This window comes from Leptopilina boulardi, unplaced genomic scaffold (assembly GCF_019393585.1).
Source record: "Leptopilina boulardi isolate dan_hultmark-lab unplaced genomic scaffold, ZJU_Lbou_2.1 LbouV2_278, whole genome shotgun sequence".
Classification (NCBI taxonomy): domain Eukaryota; kingdom Metazoa; phylum Arthropoda; class Insecta; order Hymenoptera; family Figitidae; genus Leptopilina; species Leptopilina boulardi.
Window position 1 is genome coordinate 2,332,137 of NW_026137838.1, and position 21,419 is coordinate 2,353,555.

The following is a 21,419-nucleotide window of genomic DNA, read 5'->3' on the forward strand; positions in this document are numbered from 1 at the left end:
AACCTATGTCCTTTTTGGCCTAATATGTATCGGGTCCTAATTCGTGTTTATCCAAATTTTTATAGAACCTATTTTTTATTTAGCCTAATACCCGCTTCGTCTAATAATTATCAGGCCCTAGTTCGTTCTTAACCAAATTATTATCAGCCCTAATTCGTGTATAGACCAATTTTTATTGAACCTAATTTGTATTTAACCTAATTACTTTTTAGGCTAGTATGTATCAGACCCTAATTCGTGTTTAACCAAAATCTATATTGAACCTAATTTTTATTTAACCTAATTCCTGTCTAGTAATTATTAGGCCCTAATTTGTGTTTTGCTACATTTTTATTGAACCTAATTCTTTTTTGGACTAATATCTATCAGGCCCTAATTCTCATTTGACATAATGAATATTTTATCTTATTCGTGTTTAGTCTAATCTATATTGAACCCAATTCGTATTTAACCTAATTAATTTTTGGAATAATGAGTATCAGACCCTGATTCGTGTTAGGCAAATTTTTATTGAACCTATTTCGTATTTAACCTAATTACTTTTTCGACCAATATATATCAGGCCCTAATTCTTATTTGGCTAATGAATATTGAACCTAATTATTATTTAACCTTTGTCCTTTTTGGCCTAATGTGTACCAGACCCTAATTCGTGTTTAGTCAAATTTATATTGAACCTAATTCTTGATTAGCCTAATTTCTGTTTGGTTTAATAATTATCAGGCCCTAATTCGTGTTTAGCCAAATCTTTATTGAACCTAATTATTATTTAACCTGATTCCTATTTGATCTAATAATTATAAGGTTCTCTTTTAATAATTTTCGTATAATTTCGATTAATGATTTCTATTTTTGGATGTAGAATATGATTTTAATACTTATATCGATTATTATCGCGCAGTACATTGCAACAAAGTTGAATTTATTTCCGTTTAGTAAATCAATGCCTGATCTTAGCCCCAAGTGCCGTTGTTGTTGAGGCGACAGAATTTGCGGTTAAAGTCGCCTCCAATCAGACGGAAGGCAAATTTATTGTTATTTAAATGCGCACCCAGTGTCAGAGCAAGAAGGCTTTCCTTACATCGGTTAACCTCCTTGGGCGATAAACGTAAACTAGATGCTTTAGTCTCTTCTGTAAAGCACCACTTCGACTTATGTATATATACATATATACATATAGTATACGTGTCTCAGATTCTGTTACAGTTAAAGGGTTCACAGCACAAGTGGATCAATGGGCATGAGAAATATTGAATTATGACTTTTTGCAGGCAAGTAGCTTTCGCATACTTTTAAAGTTATGAAACAAAATCGTTTCAGGCAATTCCAAGTTCATTTGATTAATGGCCGTATATACTGCTAACGAATAATTTTACTGTACTTTTCGAATCACCGTTACAACTCTTTGTCAATTTTCCCCTCACCCCCCTTTCTCTTGCAATATTTGTGCATAATTTCTTTTTTTTATAATTTGCAAACTTTCATTTTTTTTATTTTATTAAATTTTTATGTCAATTTTTTTTAATTACTTTTCTGTGTTAATTGTTTTTTTTAACGTTCAATAATTATTTTTCTCTAGTAATTATTTTTTTTTTACAATTATTTAATTATTTTTCTCTATTAATTATTTTTTACATTATTTTTTTTTCTAAATTTGCGATTTATAAAAATGAATACCAAAGCGATTTCAATAATTAAAAAGAAAATTTATTAGGAAATTTTATTTTTAATTTTTTTTTTTTGAAATGGAAAAAATTATACAAACAGTCAACGTTTGAAACTTATAAAATTTATATTTCTTTGTCGACAGGAAGTTGGTAATAGCAAATTGCACGCAACTGAGTACGCGCATTCTAATTTAATTCCGCACTGAGATGTCAGCAATAAATGATACACTTCTGATGTGTTTAATTTCAAATTACATTTTGTTATTTCAAGTAAAATTCAATTCATTTTTAATCCATCAATTAATTTTATTTCAATTTTCATCAAATAATTAATAATAGGATATAAAATTATATAATAAATAAATAAAAAAATACAAAAAATACTTGTATAGTTTTACTTTTCTACTTTTTTCAAAAAAAAATTTAGGAATTTGAATTCTTTTATTTTGAAATAAGAATCAAGTGGTCAATTTTACGAGTTGAGAGAGAGAGATAAAAAGAAGAAGAATTGCTTCTTATACCATCAGTGAACATTGAGAAGCGTAATTAAAGCTTTCGTTCCATCGCAGAATCGCACGCAAGTTATCCAAGGACAACCAATGTTATATATCTAGAACTAACTCTCTCAAGAGAGGGCTCATTGTCATAATTATCCAGTAGACTGCATAATGAACACGAGAGCCAAAGAGAGCTCATTTAATATTCACTTCAAGTTTCGATGTGCAATGACCCTTAATTCCTCATTCCTTTTTTTTTCCTTAAAAATACTATTCGCTTGTCATTTTCTTTTTTTTTCACGAGAATTTATTGCTTTCTTTTCAGTCACATTCTCTCTTCTTTCAAGTAAATTTACATTCATCTCAATTTTTTTAATACCTCTTATTATTATTAGTTTTTTCATTATTTTTAAAAATTATTATTATAAAATGTACATTTAACCTAATTTTTATGTAATGTATATTTCACCTAATTCTCATTTGGCCTAAAGTATATTTAACCTAATTCCCATTTGGCCTAATAAATATTTAACGTCATTCTTATTTTGACTAGTGTATATTTAACCTAATTCTAATTTAGTCCAATGTATATTTCACATAATTCGTCCTTAGCCTAAAGTATATTGAACTAAACTTTTATTTAACCTTATTCCTTTGGGACCTAACATTTATCAGGCCATAATTATTTGGCCGAATTAATATTTAACCTAATTCCTGTTTAGCCCAATCTATAATAAACCTGATTCCTTTTTGGTCTAATACGTATCAGGACCTAATTCGTGTTTAGCCTAATTTTTATTGAACCTAATTCGCATTTAACCTAATTCCTTTCTGGCTTGGTGAGTATCAGACCTTAACTCGAGTTTAGCCAATTTTTTATTAAATCTAATTCGTGTTTAACCTAATTAATTTTTAGGCTAATATGTATCAGACCCTAATTCGTGTTTAGCCAAATATATATTGAACCTAATTCTTATTTAATCTCTGTTGGGTCTAATAACTATCAGACCCTAATTCTTATTTCGACTAATGAATATTTAACCTAATTTGTGTTTAGCTAAATCTATATTGAACCTAATTTAAGTGTCATCAAATAATTCTCCGCCCCTAATTTGTTTTTAGCCATATTTTTATTGAACCTAATTCGCATTTTACCTAATTACTTTTTAGGCTAATATGTATCAGACCCTAATTCGTGTTTAGCTATAAATATATATTGAACCTAGTTCGTATTTAATTTAATTCCTGTTGAGTCTAATAATTATCAGACCCTAATTCTTATTTTGCCTAATGAATATTTAACCTAATTCGTGTTTAACCTAATCTATATTAAACCTAATTCGTATTTAACCTAATTAGGCTACTATGTATCAGACCCTAATTCGTGTTTAGCCAATTATATATTGAACCTAATTCTTATTTAATCTCTGTTGGGTCTAATAACTATCAGACCCTAATTCTTATTTCGACTAATGAATATTTAACCTAATTTGTGTTTAGCTAAATCTATATTGAACCTAATTTCTGTGTCATCGATTAATTCTCCGCCCCTAATTTGTTTTTAGCCATATTTTTATTGAACCTAATTCGCATTTTATCTAATTACTTTTTAGGCTAATATGTATCAGACCCTAATTCGTGTTTAGCTATAAATATATATTGAACCTAGTTCGTATTTAATTTAATTCCTATTGAGTCTAATAATTATCAGACCCTAATTCTTATTTTGCCTAATGAATATTTAACCTAATTCGTGTCAAACTTAATCTATATGAAACCTAATTCGTATTTATCCGAATTATTTTTTTGGAATAATTTTTTACTTATTCCTGAAGCAAAATTCTTGAGCAAAATTTCATTGACAATTTGTTATTTTTAACTAATTCAGATTTAGATAATACTAAAAATAAATATAAAAATAATTAATTTTTAAGAGGGAAATATTTTGAAAGAAATTCACTTAAAATATATAAATGAGAATTCCTGTGACTTATCGAATACCCACATGTGTTTGTAAAGTTCATGTATATATATATATATACACGGGTAATGAGCAACGTGTTCCATTTTATCAGAGGGAGAGCGTCCTAATTTTTTTCTTTCACTGTTTAATCTCGTGTGCAATGTGTAAAGTAGTAGCAAGCGAAACTCGTTGCCGCTTTTATATATATATATATGTAGACGGGATACGCGATTTTCTTCCTATCCAATGTTAAACACGCAAGCAAACATCGCGACAGTGTTTCGCGACTCTTTTTTTTTCTTCACTTCTTCTTCTTCTTCTTTATTTCCTCAAGATAATTACTAACCACATTTTTACAAATAATTCCAATCCCAATTAAGACAAATTTCTTCTTATTTCTTAATTGCTTTGAATGAAAAAAAAGAAAAAAAATAGAAGAAAATAGACAAGTTAATTTAATTTAATTTTTTTCTTTTTTCATGGTATTATATATATGTATATATATATACACCTGGTTGGGCACGTGTTCACCGTTACTGATCAAGGTGTCCAGGAAGTCGGTTAAATATTAGCCATGCAAATTTGCTATTGCACCATTGAGCGTAAATAAAATCTTTGAAGAGAATATAACAGCTGTGCTGTCCAAAGCGCGGTAATAACACTATATATATATATATATATATATATATATATATATATATATATATAGACTTGTCTGTGGCCTATAAAAAAAAAATAAATGATGGAAAAAAAATAAATAACTGCAAACATTAAGGCGCCGGCAATTCTCTATAGACAGGTGATGTTTCACTATTATAATATTTGTCTCAGAACCTAATAACTTTTTATTTATTGTAAATAAAGAAAAATTTAGCACAAGTAAAATTTTATTTGTGCTAAATAAAAATTTTACTTGTGCTAAATTTTATTTTCCGCAAAATAAAATTAATTTGAAGCAAATAAATAATTATTTATTTCGTATTTAACCTAATTACTTTTTCGACCAATATATATCAGGTCCTAATTTTTATTTGGCTAATGAATATTGAACCTAATTATTATTTAACCTATGTCCTCTTTGGCCTAATATGTATCGGGCCCTAATTCGTGTTTATCCAAATTTTTATAGAACCTATTTTTTATTTAGCCTAATACCCGCTTCGTCTAATAATTATCAGGCCCTAATTCGTTTTTAACCAAATTATTATCAGCCCTAATTCGTTTTTAACCAAATTATTATCAGCCCTAATTCGTGTATAGACCAATTTTTATTGAACCTAATTTGTATTTAACCTAATTCCTTTTTGGTCTAATGAGTATAAAGTCCTAATTCGTGTTTAACCAAAATCTATGTTGAACCTAATTTTTATATAACCTAATTCCTATCTAGTAATTACCAGGACCTAATTCGTGTTTTGCTACATTTTTATTGAACCTAATTCCTTTTTGGACTAATATGTATCAGGCCCAAATTCTCATTTGACCTAATGAATATTTCGCTGGGTTAGTGGAAAAAAAGGACACGTCATAGTTAAATCAAACGGACGTGTCCTTTTTTCCCACTAACCCAGCGATTTAATCTTATTCGTGTTTAGTCTAATCTACATTGAACCCAATTCGTATTTAACTTAATTACTTTTTAGACTAATGAATACCAGACCCTGATTCGTGTTAGGTAAATTTTTATTGAACCTATTTCGTATTTAACCAAATTTCTTTTTCGACCCATATATATCAGGCCCTAATTCTTATTTAGCTAATGAATATTGAACCTAATTATTATTTAACCTTTGTCCTTTTTGGCCTAATATGTACCAGGCCCTAATTCGTGTTTAGTTAAATTTATATTGAACCTAATTCTTGATTAGCCTAATTCCTGTTTGGTTTAATAATTATCAGGCCCTAATTCGTGTTTAGTTAGCACAGTTTAGTATTATGTTTCACTATTATAATATTTGTCTCAGAACCTAATAACTTTTTATTTATTCTGAATAAAGAAAAATTTAGCACAAGTAAAATTTTATTTGTGCTAAATTTTATTTTCCGCAAAATAAAATTAATTTGAAGCAAATAAATAATTATTTGGCTATATTTTTTCTCTGGATGTAGTCTAGCAAGGAGGGGATTTTTTTTTATTCCCTAGTGTTAAAAAAGCTTATTTCTTTCCCTAGTGCTAAAAAAAAGTCACTTTTTTCTTTTCAAGAACAAAATTCTCATAAAAAAACATTTTTTATCCATTCATCTATATATGGATTATCAATAAATATAGTTAATCCTCGCCTAAGGATTAGATATCCGCAATTTTAGTCGATTTTTATAAAATATTTGCAAAAAATAAATTTCAAAACGTAGATCATCTAATCGTTTATAGACTTTCTTTCTCTTGACGGAAACTGCTCTCACCTACATATATATATATATATAAATATGCTCACGATTTATACATATATTATATAAATATATTTTGTTGTAAATGAGAAATATGAAGAGTGTATATATATAAGGGAGAGTCTCATGAAGTCCTCGGGCTTGCCACATTTGCTCACCTGGCACTTTCTGTGTCGTTAGAAACGAGTCAAGTACCTCGTTGTTGTTGATTGGTGCATGCGCATAATGACTATCAACAACGAAGGATTATGGTCCCACATGTATTTTGTTGAACCGCGCCTCGAACTTGTATGTCAGGACTAAGTGGCGATTTCATCTCTCTCTCTCTCTCTCTCTCTCACTCTCCCTCTTTCTTTGGTCCAGGTTGTAATTTGTCCTCAACCACCTTGACTTTCATTCTGAACAGTTCCAGGAAACAAAAGTGATACTGAAAGCGAAAGTTTTAGTATATAAGAGAAGAAAAACGATCCTTGTTGGCTTAAACAGCAATTCACTAAATTGGACATTTTTATTTTATTCCCAAGAATCTCGTCAAGATTAATTCATTCTTTACCTTCAAGTATATATTTTCCTCTGATTCTTCTTTTTTTTCTTTCTTTACTTTCTTATTTCTGTGATTTTTTTAGCGTTTTCTTTGATTCCTTTACTTAAATTAAAATTTTCTCAATGTCTTGAAGTATCTTCTGTCTCTACAGTATTTTTTGTATTTTCTCTATCGTATTTAACCTAGCTAATTCATTTTTCCTCTAACATCAATCAAGCCCCTAATTCGCGTTTAAAGTAATTTTTAATGGGCCTAATTTGTATTTGACCTAATTCCTTTTTGGACTAATCAGTATCAGGCCCTAATTCTTGTTTAGCCAAATTCTTATTGTACCTAATTCCTTTTTGGACTAATATGTATCAGACCCTAATTCGTATTTAGCCAAATATTTATTGAACCTAATTTTTATTGAACCAAATTCTTGTGCCTTCTAATAATTATCAGGCCCTAATTCGTGTTTAGCCAAATTTATATTGAACCTACTTCGTATTTAACCTAATTCCTTTTTGTCCTAATACGTATCAGGTCCTAATTCGTATTTACCCTAATTTTTATCCTCACTCGTATTTAACCTAATTCCTTTTTGGCCTAATGAGTACCAGGCCCTAATTTGTGTTTAGCCTAATCTTTATTCTATCAAATTTATATTTAACATAATTCCTTGTTTGCCTAATGAGTACCAGGCCCTAATTTATGTTTAGCCTAATTTTTATAGTACCTAATTCGTATTCAACATAATTCCTTGTTGGCTTAATGAATACCAGGCCCTAATTTGTGTTTAGCCTAATTTTTATTGTACCTAATTCGTATTTAACCTAATTTCTTGTTGGCCTAATGAGTATCAGTCTATAATTCGTGTTTAGCCAAATTTATATTGATTCTAATTCTTATTTAACCTAATTCGTGTTTAGCCTAATATTTTTTTCCCATTAAATATATATTAAGACTAATTCTTATTTAACCTAATTCCTTTTCGTCCTAATACGTATCAGGCCCTAATTCGTATTTATCCTCATTTTTATCCTCATTCGTATTTAACGTAATTCCATTTTGGACTAATGAGAACCAGGCCCTAATTTGAGTTTAGCCTAATTATTATTCTATCTAATTTATATTTAACATAAATCCTTGTTGGCCTAATGAGTACCAGGCCCTAATTTATGTTTAGCCTAATTTTTATAGTACCTAATTCGTATTCAACATAATTCCTTGTTGGCCTAATGAATACCAGGCCCTAATTTGTGTTTAGCCTAATTTTTATTGTACCTAATTCGTATTTAACCTAATTTCTTGTTGGCTAATGAGTATTAGACCCTAATTCGTGTTTAGCCTAATATTTATTTTCCCATTAAATATATATTAAGTCTAATTCATATTTAACCGAATTTCTTTTTGGAATAATTTTTTACCAATTCCTTAAGGAAAAAAGTCTTGAAATATCTTTACAATAACAGATTTCACTCAACACACGATTATTTGAATATTTCACTTAATCTTTTTGAAAAAACAAATTGCTACTCATTGAATATGATAAATTTGCAAATCGTGTGAATATAAAACAAATTGCATTTATAATATTCAACACAAACTTCATGACATTTTGCCAACTTATACATATATGTGTATATGAAAATATTTTTATCCGCTCATATTCGCTATAATATAAAAAAAATTCTAATTGCGCATATATATATAAAATACGCGCTCGCGCGAATTTATACAAATTGCTCTTTGCGCAAAACTGTTGTGAATTTGAGATCTTCTGACATTTTATAGATGCGAGATATTATTCGTATTACAATTCACGTAACAAGAGTCATATCACGGAGAATCGTGACTATATGAAGAATTAACGTTATATTTGAGTGTTCATCATTCGCAGAAATATAAATAGCGAAATGAAATTTGAAAAAATAAAAAAAAAAATAAAATATTTTTTTTTTCTAACAAAAACAAAGAAGAGTTCTATTATTGCAAGGACGACAATTATTGTAGCTATATACTTTTCGTTTCACAAAAAAAAAAAAAGGAGAAGAGAAGAAAAAAAAACGTGAGAGAGATTCTTCCTTGAGGACTTTAATGTTAGTATATATTACGCGTGGGAACTCAAAGTTTCTCGGTCCCATGTGTAAAAAAAAAAAATTGAATGGTGTCGAGAAACGCAGCATAAATGATTAGTAATCATCGAGAATATGAGCGCAATGAAATGACCCCGATAAATATCATCGACAACAACAGACGATGTCGATTAATTAATCTTTTCTCGAATTCACTCACGAGAACAATCGAATCACTTTTTTTTCAGTGGTAGCAGGAAAAAAAACAATTTTTATTAATATTTTGCTTGTTATTATTATAATTATTATTATACTACTTTTAAAAATAAAAAAATTCTTATTTATTATTATTAATTTTTTTTTATTATTATTTATTTAAATATAATTAAAGATTTATATATTGTTAAAGATTTATGAACCGCGAAAAGAAAAAAATGACAAAATTTATAGTAATGAATTATATTTCGATGTTCACACACACGTTTATTTTACGAAAACCTTTGCTCTCAATCTATCATATATTTTTGCAAAAGAAAAAAAATTTTTCGTGGCAACAAACGAGGATATTTATATATTATATACTATATACGCAGTATGAGAAGAAGAAAAGTGATTTACCGCAATCTAGAGCCTTTCAACTCTTCAATAAATCATGCAATCGATAGTAAATCTTTCTTCATTTCTTGCTCTGTTGCCTTTGCTTATTGCCATCTCAACTGTGATAGAGAATTTTTTTTTTCATTTTCAATAATGGAAAAAAATAATTGAATATTTGAATATGAAGGTTAAAATTTTTTGTCTTTTTTTTTTCTTTATTATTGGAAATAATAATAGTATCAGGATCTAATTCGTGTTTAGCCTAATTATTATTGAACCTAATTTGTATTTAACCTAATTTCTTTTTAGCCGAATGAGTATCAGGCCCTAATTCGTGTTTAGCCAAATTTTTATTGAACCTAATTCGCATTTAACCTAATTTCTGTATCATCTAATAATTATCCGATCCTAATTCGTGTTTCGACTAATTTTTATTGAACCTATTTCGCATTTAACCTAATTTCTGTGTCATCTAATAATTATCAGTTCCTAATTCGTGTTTTGCCTAATTTTTATTGAACCTAATTTGTATTTAACCTAATTTCTTTTTAGCCGAATGAGTATCAGGCCCTAATTCGTGTTTAGCCAAATTTTTATTGAATCTAATTCGCATTTAACCTAATTTCTGTGTCATCTAATAATTATCAGATCCTAATTCGTGTTTTGCCTAATTTTTATTGAACCTAATTTGTATTTAACCTAATTTCTTTTTAGCCGAATGAGTATCAGGCCCTAATTCGTGTTTAGCCAAATTTTTATTGAACCTAATTCGCATTTAACCTAATTTCTGTGTCATCTAATAATTATCCGATCCTAATTCGTGTTTCGCCTAATTTTTATTGAACCTATTTCGCATTTAACCTAATTTCTGTGTCATCTAATAATTATCAGATCCTAATTCGTGTTTTGCCTAATTTTTATTGAATCTAATTTGTATTTAACCTAATTTCTTTGTTGCCGAATGAGTATCAGGCCCTAATTCGTGTTTAGACACATTTTTATTGAACCTAATTCGCATTTAACCTAATTTCTGTGTCATCTAATAATTATCAGATCCTAATTCGTGTTTCGTCTAATTTTTATTAGACCTAATTCGTATTTAACCTAATTCCTTTTGGCTTAATAAGTATCAGACCCTAATTCGTGTTTAGCCTAATATTTTATTGGACCTAATTTGTATTTAATATTTTTCCTTTTGGCTCAATGAGTATCAGGCCCTAATTCGTGTTTAGCTAAATTGTTATTGAACTCCAATAAGTTGTAATAATAGAATTAGAATAGTATTCAAATAAGTTCTCATATTAGAAGTAGAGTAAAATTAGAGTAGAATTAAAATAGAAAAAAATTTCTAATTTTTGTTAGGAAAAAAACAATTTTTTTCAACCTCTCTGAACAATGAAAAAAAAAAGGGAAAATTTCCATAGATTCGCACAGCGTCTATACATATTACAAATGACTCATAATATGTGTTATGGATGCTGCGTATATATAGGAAAAATAAAACGAACGGAGCAAATTGCAAAGGACCACACACGATGCGTTTAAGCGTCCTTTAGGAGAAATAAACCGTCGAATAAGCGCGGCTGCGGCTTGACTGGGGAGAATTTACCTCTCGCGACGAACCTTTGAATTGCTCGTTTAGAGGCTGAAAAGGATCAGTGGCTGCGACTGACGAAGTTGAGCTAAGGAAAAAAAAAAAAAAAAAAAAAACACAGAGAGAGAAGAATACAGATTCACGTGGGTGGTTGTGGTCCATAAGAGCCGGAAGGATCTCCACTATATGACTATAAGGATCTCTACATATAGAATTCCCCTGATCCTTATACAATCTCAAGCTATAAAAGTTCAAATCACACTTTTCCTAACGGGAATCCGTTATATGGATATGTCATTTACAAGTAGCGCATAAAGTGCCATTTATTCCTTTTATCTCCTCTCTCTCAAAAAAAAAAAAAAAAAAATTTAATGGAAAAAGTTTTATTCGAAACGTGCTATTTCCTACTTTATATTCCACTGCACGAAAATTCAGTTCATTGACCCTCAAAATTTTATATTTTACCTCAATTTTTTTTTTTTACTGATATTTTCAATTGGAAACAAATTTAATTAATTCGTATTAATAATATTAATTTATTTGAAACAAATATAAATTTATTTGTTTCAAATAAATATTTACATCTCGAAAAATATTTTATTGGCGTCTATTTGAGACTAATAAAATTTATTTAAAGCAAATAAAAATATATTTGTCTCAGTGCCCTAATAACTTTATTTTTTTAAAATAAAAAAATTTATTTAGCATAAATAAATAATATTAAATAAAATTTATTTGAAACAAATAAATATATTTATTTGGCTCTACAAATAAATCTTTTCTCTAGGCAAATATTTTGATAAGTATACATCTTTTCTCTGGACGTAATTATAATTTTAGATGTGAGAAAAAAAATTTGCCAACCTCTGGAATTTGTCATCAGAGAAAAAAATTAGCGTATTAGAAAAAAGTTTTTCGACTTTCTAATTCAATAAATATAAATTTCACGATGTATAAAACAAGCGCTATAATACTATATATATATATGAAAGATTAAGTGCTAAATAAAATAGAAGGAATAGCCACGACATTATATCGTGTGGCCATTTAAGAGTTCGTTATAAATCATTGACTATTGTTATTGTATATAATAAAATTTTTCATGACTTACTAAACATATAGAAATTTAGTATTTCAAATTTCTCTATTTTTCTCTAACATGTTTTAAAATTTGCGATTATATAGAGTCATAAGATGTTCAATTTCATTATATTTCTCAAATGCATGTTTTATAAATGTAAAGTCTTTCAAAATTGTTTTTTAGGAATTGAATTACGCGCAAAAAAAAGCAATAATTTATGATCGAGTAATTACATGAATATTTTATAGCTCATTCGTTTTTAATATACAACAAAACGAAAATTATGTGAATTTGAAATTTTATTATAACATTTATCACTCATTCTTTATTGTCCATTATCATCTCTATATTACGCGATGGAAAGCTCGTTACTTTATAATATAACAATTTTGATCGTTTTTAACAATGATTAAAAATTTATTTCATTCAAATAATTGATTATACTTGACTATTATCAAATAATATTTTTGTACTATATAATTTTTTTATGATAATTTTATTATTATATAATATTATTTATTATTATATATATTATTATTTATTATTATATATATTATTATTTATTATTATATTTATAAATATAAATAAATAAAAATAATTAAAAACTTTTCGAATTTAAAAAAAAAATCTGATTTCCCAGAAAAGAAATTATCTGAACAATTAAAAAATCTAGTGAATGGAAAACACACGAGCTTTTGTTTCGTTTTTTGAAGGTGAGAAAAAAAAGTGTATTTCGTGGCCACGCGACGACCCACAACGAATGTGTAACTACACTTTGAACGCGTGTGAAAGCATTGCAGTGGTCGGCTTTGAGATCTTGCCTGATTAATCGTCCCTCTCGAAAATGCAATTTACTCAGGCGCAAGATTTCTCCTTCGTCCGGATTTGAAGAGGAGGGAGAAAAAATTACACCGCGATTCAATGTGATTACTTGCAAAAAGAAAACAACAAAAAAAAAACATATACTTGTTCACAAGAATTGGAGATGAAAAAGAAAAAAAAAATTCGCTCCCAAAGATGGTACAGAGATTATAAGATTTTTTGTTCTATATATAATATATTTTAGATCAAAATCATTGAAAAACTAATTTTTTTTCGCCTCAATTTTTATTTAATTTTAATAATAATAAATATAATAAATAATAGTAAATATAATAAATAATAATAAATATGATAAATAATAGGAAATATAATAAATAATAGTAAATATAATAAATAATAATAATAATTTTAATTTAATTAATTAAGTTAATTTTTTTTACATTCCCTTTTTTTCGAATGAGAATTTTGAAAAATTATTTGCGAAAGAAAATTTTATTTTCTATATTATTATAGGGGCAGTAAAATATCAGTTTTAGACATGCGGTTGGAAAAATTATCTCGCGAGGGAAAAGTGAATTTTGATTACAATGTCCGCAATATCCTAATGACGGAGCTATTAGATTCGCATTAAAGAATTAATGCGAGTATTAAAATTATTTTCCTATATATTCAAAGTTATTATGAAAGTTTTTCTTGATAATTGACTAGAAAAAAAAAAATATATTTATACGAAGACAAAGAAATCGCTTTTAAAAACTTCCATATTAATTTAGTATTTAATTATTTATTTTAGTACTATTTAATTTAGTACTATAATCACAATAATTTAAAAATATCAAATTGATACCAAAAATATCAAATTGATATTAAAAATTTTGTATCAATTTGATATTTTTGGTATCAATTTGATGCTTTTAAATTTGTGTGATATAAAAATTGTAATTAAAAAATAAATAAATATTCATTAATAATTTTAGGTTTAACTCAAAACTCACCAAAAATGTGTGGACTTAACTTCTAGGAAATATGTTTTTTGAAAAAAAAACCTCCAAAGGAAACTCACCTGAAACAAAAAAGAAAATAATTATAGATTATATTAATTAAAACATAATTCTATCTTATTTTAATTAACAAATAATAATAAAAATTACTACTAATAAAATAACTAAATTTTTCTTTTTTATTCGTAAATAATAATACAAATAAATAAAAAATAAAATAAAATATAACAATTAAATAAATAAATAATAAAATAATAATATTAATAAATAAAAAAAACCAATTTTTTAAATCGAAAACAAAAAATTACTTTTCGCCGAATTCGAAGTTGAAAAAAAAAAAGTATAAAAATCGTTGCACACCTGAATCGCGAATTATCGTCAGGTGTGACTTATAAATGTTAAGAATGAGAATAATTCGCCGTGGATATAGTAAGTTAAGAGGTAACAAACGATCGTTAGGGGATTAAACAGAGGCGTATAAACGGCAATTGAATATACACTTGGAGAAGGAGCTCTCGGGAGTCGACTCGAGGCGATGATAAATCTATGAGAAACATCATAAGGAAAGGAAGAGGAGATAGCGCAGACTCCACTCTATTCTCAACAAGAACAACAATAACAACAACTATAAAATGAGAAAGAAAAGCGAAAGGGAATCTTTTATATTATTATTTATATACTATTTTCCCAACTCCAATCATTTATTTCTATCTCTCTCTCTCTCTCTCCTCTTAATTAATCTCGTTATCAATAATCTGCGAAATTACACTTATTAGCACTACAATGCTCCCAATAAGATCTGATAAAATCTCTATTTTACTATAAATACATTATTATTATTATTATTATCACTGCTAATTTGACTCAATAATAATTCTCTCATAATTCAATCAATTTTCATTTTATCATTATAATCAATTTTCGAGAATAGCGTATATGTATTAGTTTTAGCAAAATAAATTGAAATTATTTTATTATACAATTAAATTATTATTTTATAATAATAATAATAATAATAATAATAATAATAATAATAATAATAATAATAATAATAATAATAAAAACAATAAAAATAGTAATGATAATAATAATTCTATTACTATTTTTGTGAAACAATTCTTTCTACTAATTGATCCGTTAAATAATTAATAAGGTAATTAAATTACTACTAATAAATTTTTTTACTTATTAAATTAGTAAATTATTAGATAAATTAAATTAGTAAATTAATTATTAGGTTAATATTAATAATATTAATTATTATTAATAATAATAAAAAAATTATAATGATAACAGTATATATATATATATATAATGTTAATTTCTAATAAATTAACAAAGTTTGATACGTGCAAATATAATTTTGATACAAGGAAATCAAATAATGTTTTCTTTAATTGTTTCAATTACCAGACTTATCTGATTAGTGTGATTAAATATGGATTTATTCCTTTTGGCAATCGCCAATTATATCTTATCAGCGATAAATGTAATAATTCAAATTTTCTCGACTATATTCAATTGCGTGTGAGTAATTTTAATAACAAATTTCACTAATTTTATCTTGTCCGCACAATTTTTTCAGCGCTTTCCGATTTATTTTTTTTTATTTTTCTAATTTTAATTGATTTTGTTTTGAATTTTGTATTACAAAAACAAAAAATAATCTCTGTTTTATTTATAAATAATCTCTTTTTTATTTTTTATAAATAATATAGTTCTAAAAATATTCATACAGATACACTGAAAACAAAATTTATTTGATTCAAATAATCAATTACTTGACAATCAAATAAATATATTTACTTGGATCAAATAAATTTTCTATTCAAAAATACTGTCTTTGTTTGAAAATTCGAATAGAGTTTTTGATAATTTTTCGAATTAATTTCCAATTTCGAAAGTGAATAAATATAATTTCCCTCCGCGGTATCTATTGGTTTTTTTTTTATATTGTTAAGTGTGACCTTTGTCTTTGAAAAATGTTTGAAAATTTTTTTTATTCCATTGTCAAAAAACAAAACACGTACAAGAGAAAGAGAGGCGTTTAAAAATTTGAAGAAAAAAATTTTTTTTCTTTTTTTTTGAAAAATCAGAAAACACACTCGTTTTCAGAGAAATCTCGTGATTCTTTGACCCACACCTGTGTACACGAAGACAGTGTATGCAGGTGCAACGAGTATAGTGTGGCCATTTTTAAGTATACATATAGCACCTCGTTGTCTTCCGTATAGTCGGGTTTGTCCTTTAGCCGCGAACTTTGAACCACAAGTCAACTAACTACTATATACCATAAGAAAGTAACTGTACTATAACCATCAGAACCACTTTTCATTCTTTACTCTCCATTGCGAGGAGCAATATTTTACACTTAGTGTCATTTAATATCACGTCGCTTAAAGTAAAAGTGCTTTTATAAGTGAACAAAAAAGCAAAAAGTAGAAAAAAAAATTGCAGAAAATAGTAAAAAAAAAAATATATATTTCAGTTAAATAAACGTACATTTGTCTCTGCTAACTTATTTATTTGGCGTATAAACATATTTGCAATAAATAAACGAGTTAGTCGAAGACCATTTCTCTGAGTATATTGATTTAAATATACAGTTTATTTGATTCAATTAAAAATTATTTAATACACTGAAAAAAAAAGTTTATTTAATTCAAATAATTGGTTATCAAATAAATATTTACTTGAACCAAATAATTTTTGAAATCAAATAATTGAATTAAATATTTTAAACAATTTCTGTATTTGAACCAATTTCTCTATTTGAAGTAAATACTATTTAGTTGACTCAAAAATTAATTAATCCAAGGAAATATTTATTTGCTAATAATAAAGAATTATTTGAAACAAGTAATTATTTTTTTGAATTGCGTAACTGGTACCATAGCAACTGGTACCAAAATAACTGTTACCACAGTTAGTGGTACCAAAGTAACTGGTACCAACGTAATTAAGTGGTACCATAGTAACTGGTACCAACGTAACTAACTGGTACCACAGTTAGTGGTACCAAAGTAACTGGTACCAAAGCAACTAGTACCAACGTAATTGGTACCAACGTAACTAACTGGTACCATAGTTAGTGGTACCGTAGTAACTGGTACCAACGTAATTAAATGGTACCATAGTTAGTGGTACCGTAGTAACTGGTACCAACGTAATTAAATGGTACCATAGTTAGTGGTACCGTAGTAACTGGTACCAACGTAATTAAATGGTACCAACGTAACTGGTATCAACTTAACTGGTACCAAAGTAACAGGTACTAAAGTAACGGGTACCAAAGTAACAGGTACCAAAGTAAATGGTACCAAAGTAACTGGTACCAAAGTAACTGGTACCATAGTAACTGGTACCAAAGTAACTGGTACCATAGTAACTGGTACCAAAGTAACTGGTACCATAGTAACTGGTACCACAGTTAGTGGTACCAAAGTAACTGGTATCGTAGTTAGTGGTACCGTAGTAACTGGTACCAACGCAACTGGTACCATAGTTAGTGGTACCAAAGTAGCAGGTATACATTTATAATATGATTTATTTATTATTTCTCATTATTTAATTTACTTATTCAAATGTTACTACATTTTTTTTACATTTTTCCTTATATTGAAATTCAATGTGTCGATAAATAATTGACAAATGATATTCGTTTAAAATGACAATTTTCATATTATACTGTCGATTGTGAGAGTATAAAACCTTATAAAGAAATTGAATTGAAAATAAGTAGCGAGCACAATATTGTGTGAGACGCTTTCTAAAATGAATCAAATTAAAGCTTTCGTTTATAATAGGTGGGTGGACAATAAATTATAATAAATAGTCTTATTATGTCTACAAGGAAATCTCGTTAAGATCTAGTCTCTCTGTTTTATATATATATTTTTTTTTATTTCTTTATTTATTTATATAAATATATTTAAACATTTACTGCGATTTTATGCAACTAATTGAATTTCGAATAGTAAATACAAAATTAACTGTATAGAATTAAAAACAATTAGAATAATGTTGAAATTAAGTTGGGACCATGAAAGGAGGAGGGGGAAATGAATTCCATATATTATACCGACAGTATCGATGATCTTGCCGATTATCGATCCTGAGAAAACGTGATTTATTAAGCATGACTTCGTGCCAGCTCACACATGTGGCTCGTTATCCTTATCGACAAAAGAATATCACCTAATCCACATGAACCGCGAGACATGACTTCCTGCTTTTTCCACAAAGTTCCATTGATTTTAATTCCCGCCGTGTAAAAACTAATAATGCTTCAATTTTCTTCGAAAAAAAAAAAAAAATTTATTACGCAATTCAAAAAAAAATTTACTTGTTTAAAATAATTCTTGTTTATCAGAAAAATAAATATTTACTTGGACTAAATAATTTTTGAGTCAACTAAATAGTATTTTCCTCAAATAGAGAAATTGGTTAAAATATTTAATTCAATTATTTAGTTTCAAAAATTATTTGGTTCAAGTAAATATTTATTTACGGTATGGTACCACTAACTATGGTACCAGTTACGTTGGTACCAGTTACTACGGTACCAGTTACTTTGGTACCTGTTACTTTGGTACCCCTAACTATGGTACCAGTTACGTTGGTACCATTTAATTACGTTGGTACCATTTACTACGGTACCACTAACTATGGTACCAGTTACTTTGGTACCAGTTACTTTGGTACCATTTACTTTGGCACCTGTTACTTTGGTACCCGTTACTTTAGTACCTGTTACTTTGGTACCAGTTAAGTTGATACCAGTTACGTTGGTACCATTTAATTACGTTGGTACCAGTTACTACGGTACCACTAACTATGGTACCAGTTGGTTACGTTGGTACCAATTACGTTGGTACTAGTTACTTTGGTACCTGTTACTTTGGTACCATTTAGTTACTATGGTACCAGTTACTTTGGTACTTGTTACTTTGGTACCCGTTACTTTAGTACCAGTTAAGTTGATACCAGTTACGTTGGTACCACTAACTACGGTACCAGTTAATTTGGTACCACTAACTATGGTACATTTATACATAAAATAAAAATTCAGGAAAAATTGATGTGAAATCATATATTATAAAAAAGTGAAACAAAAAAAATAAAATAAAGTGAACTGAACAAAAATTTATTTGATTCAAATACTCGATTACTTGACTATTATCAAATAATAGTCAATAATACTTGAATCAAATAATTTTTATTTGAATTAAATAAATTTTATTTAAACCAATAATTTCTGTATTTGAAACAAGTACCATTTAATTGACTCAATATATGTAATAATTTTTTTCAGTGTGTACAATGAAAATATAAATTTTATCATTCGATAAAACAAAAATAAAATGAAGGATAAATTAATGGGAAATAATATTTATCAAAAATATATTGTAAAGTAAAAAAAATTAAAAATTAAAATAAATTTTTTTATTTTTATAAAACAAAAATAAAATGTAGGAGAAATTACGTAAGTTTCGAAAGAAGAATACGTTGAAAAAAAAAATTTTTTTTAAAATTATTTTCGAAAATTAACGAAAACATTTTACAACTCATGAAAAAAAAGAAAGATTTAAAACGAAATACCTTTTTTCAAAGTATTTCCCCACACTGAAAATGAATATTTTGTGTAACATATAATGAATGAAATTTCATCGTTTGTAATTTTATCAGAGAGAGAGAGAGAAAGAGAGAGAGAGAGAAAGATATATGTAAGAACTTTTGCGAAAGCATTTTAACCAAAATTGAATTTGGCCTGACGTAAGTGAATTTCGTCACGTCCCACAAGTCAAGACTGATTTACAGACGGCATTTGAAGGAAAGAAGAAAAAAAAAAAAAAAAAAATGTAATGTGAGGTCAGCCAGCGTATCTTGTGGAACCGTTCGTGAAATGTTAATCGCATCCGTGGAAACCTGTTATTAGTGTTATAGCGCGTGGGTCATAAGCTAATAAGTTTGTGTATATGCCTCCCTTAAAAGAGCAATATCAAACCAACTCGCGAGAATGATTGAAAGTGTGCTCGTTTTCAAACATTGATTATCTCTCGATGGAAAGCAAATATATATTTATAAAATGTGAAGAGCAAAAACTAATAAAAAAAAAATAGAAATTACCTAACACATTTTAAAATTATTATTATGTCAAATAGATAATTTGATGATAATTTATTACTTTCATTTTTGATCGACTGTGTTAATTAGTTACTTCATCGATTAATTATTTTTTTCTTCCTAATGTCTGACAAATACATTAGTCTATTATATATCTTCATTAAACTCTATTTAAAAAAAAAGCTAATCTTTCAATGACGTAATTTTTTTTTAAATCCAAGTGATTAATTATTAATTTCTCACAACTAATTATGTAAATTAACTAATTATGCCATAAATGTATTATATAATTTTTTTTTTTTGTAATTTAAATAGAAATAAATTTTTTTGATATAAAAATAAATGTTTTTATTTTTAATATTATTTTAAAATTATTTTTATTTATAATATAGAAAATAAATTATTTAGTGCAAAAATAGATTATTTGTAATATAAATAAAAATAATTTTTTTTTTTTAATACCAGTTTTTAGAGAAACGGAATATTTTAGGTAAGTACGAGTTTTGAGAAACTAATTTTACAGTAACGCTGAATCAATATTAACAACATTATTTGTCAGTTTGATAAGGAAAAGTGCTTTTTATCAAATAGAATATGTCACTGGTGTAACGGGTAATTATATGCTTGTAATATCCATAAGTACTTGAGAATAAAATGATAAATATCCTTTAGGAAGTGCTACATAGGATCATTTATTTTCACTTTATATATATATAAATATTAATTTAATACTTTGTAAACTATTTTCACACAATGTTTTATCGAAATTATATAACAAATTTTGAATATTCGAAAATTATTTACTAAAATATCGTACGTTAAAAAGTATTTACCAGTTTTTTATCAAAAATAAAATAAAAATAAAAAATAAAGAAAATAAATAATAATAATTAATTATAAAAAAAGGAAATAAAAAAGAAAATAAGAAAATATTTCACTAATTTATTTATTGCAAATATATTTAATTTTAATTTAAGTAAAAAATTTATTTGAGCCAAAGAAAAATTTATTTATCACAAACAAAAATTTTATTTACGCCAAATAAATAAATTAATAGGCTCTGAGACAAATATACGTTTATT

The 21,419-nt window shown here is 27.0% G+C and overlaps 1 protein-coding gene and 1 long non-coding RNA gene across 2 annotated transcripts in view; both read right to left on the reverse strand.

The window, feature by feature from the left end:
• The window catches only part of LOC127282032 (uncharacterized), a 347,280-nt gene that overhangs the window by 178,825 nt on the left and 147,036 nt on the right, over positions 1 to 21,419 (reverse strand). The gene's annotated exons all lie outside the window — the stretch shown is intronic.
• Positions 2,778 to 3,783, reverse strand: LOC127282036 (uncharacterized). Its single transcript, XR_007843136.1, has 3 exons — positions 3,650 to 3,783; positions 3,320 to 3,352; positions 2,778 to 3,065 (listed from the first exon to the last, which is right to left on the reverse strand). It is a non-coding gene; the product is annotated as an uncharacterized LOC127282036 (long non-coding RNA).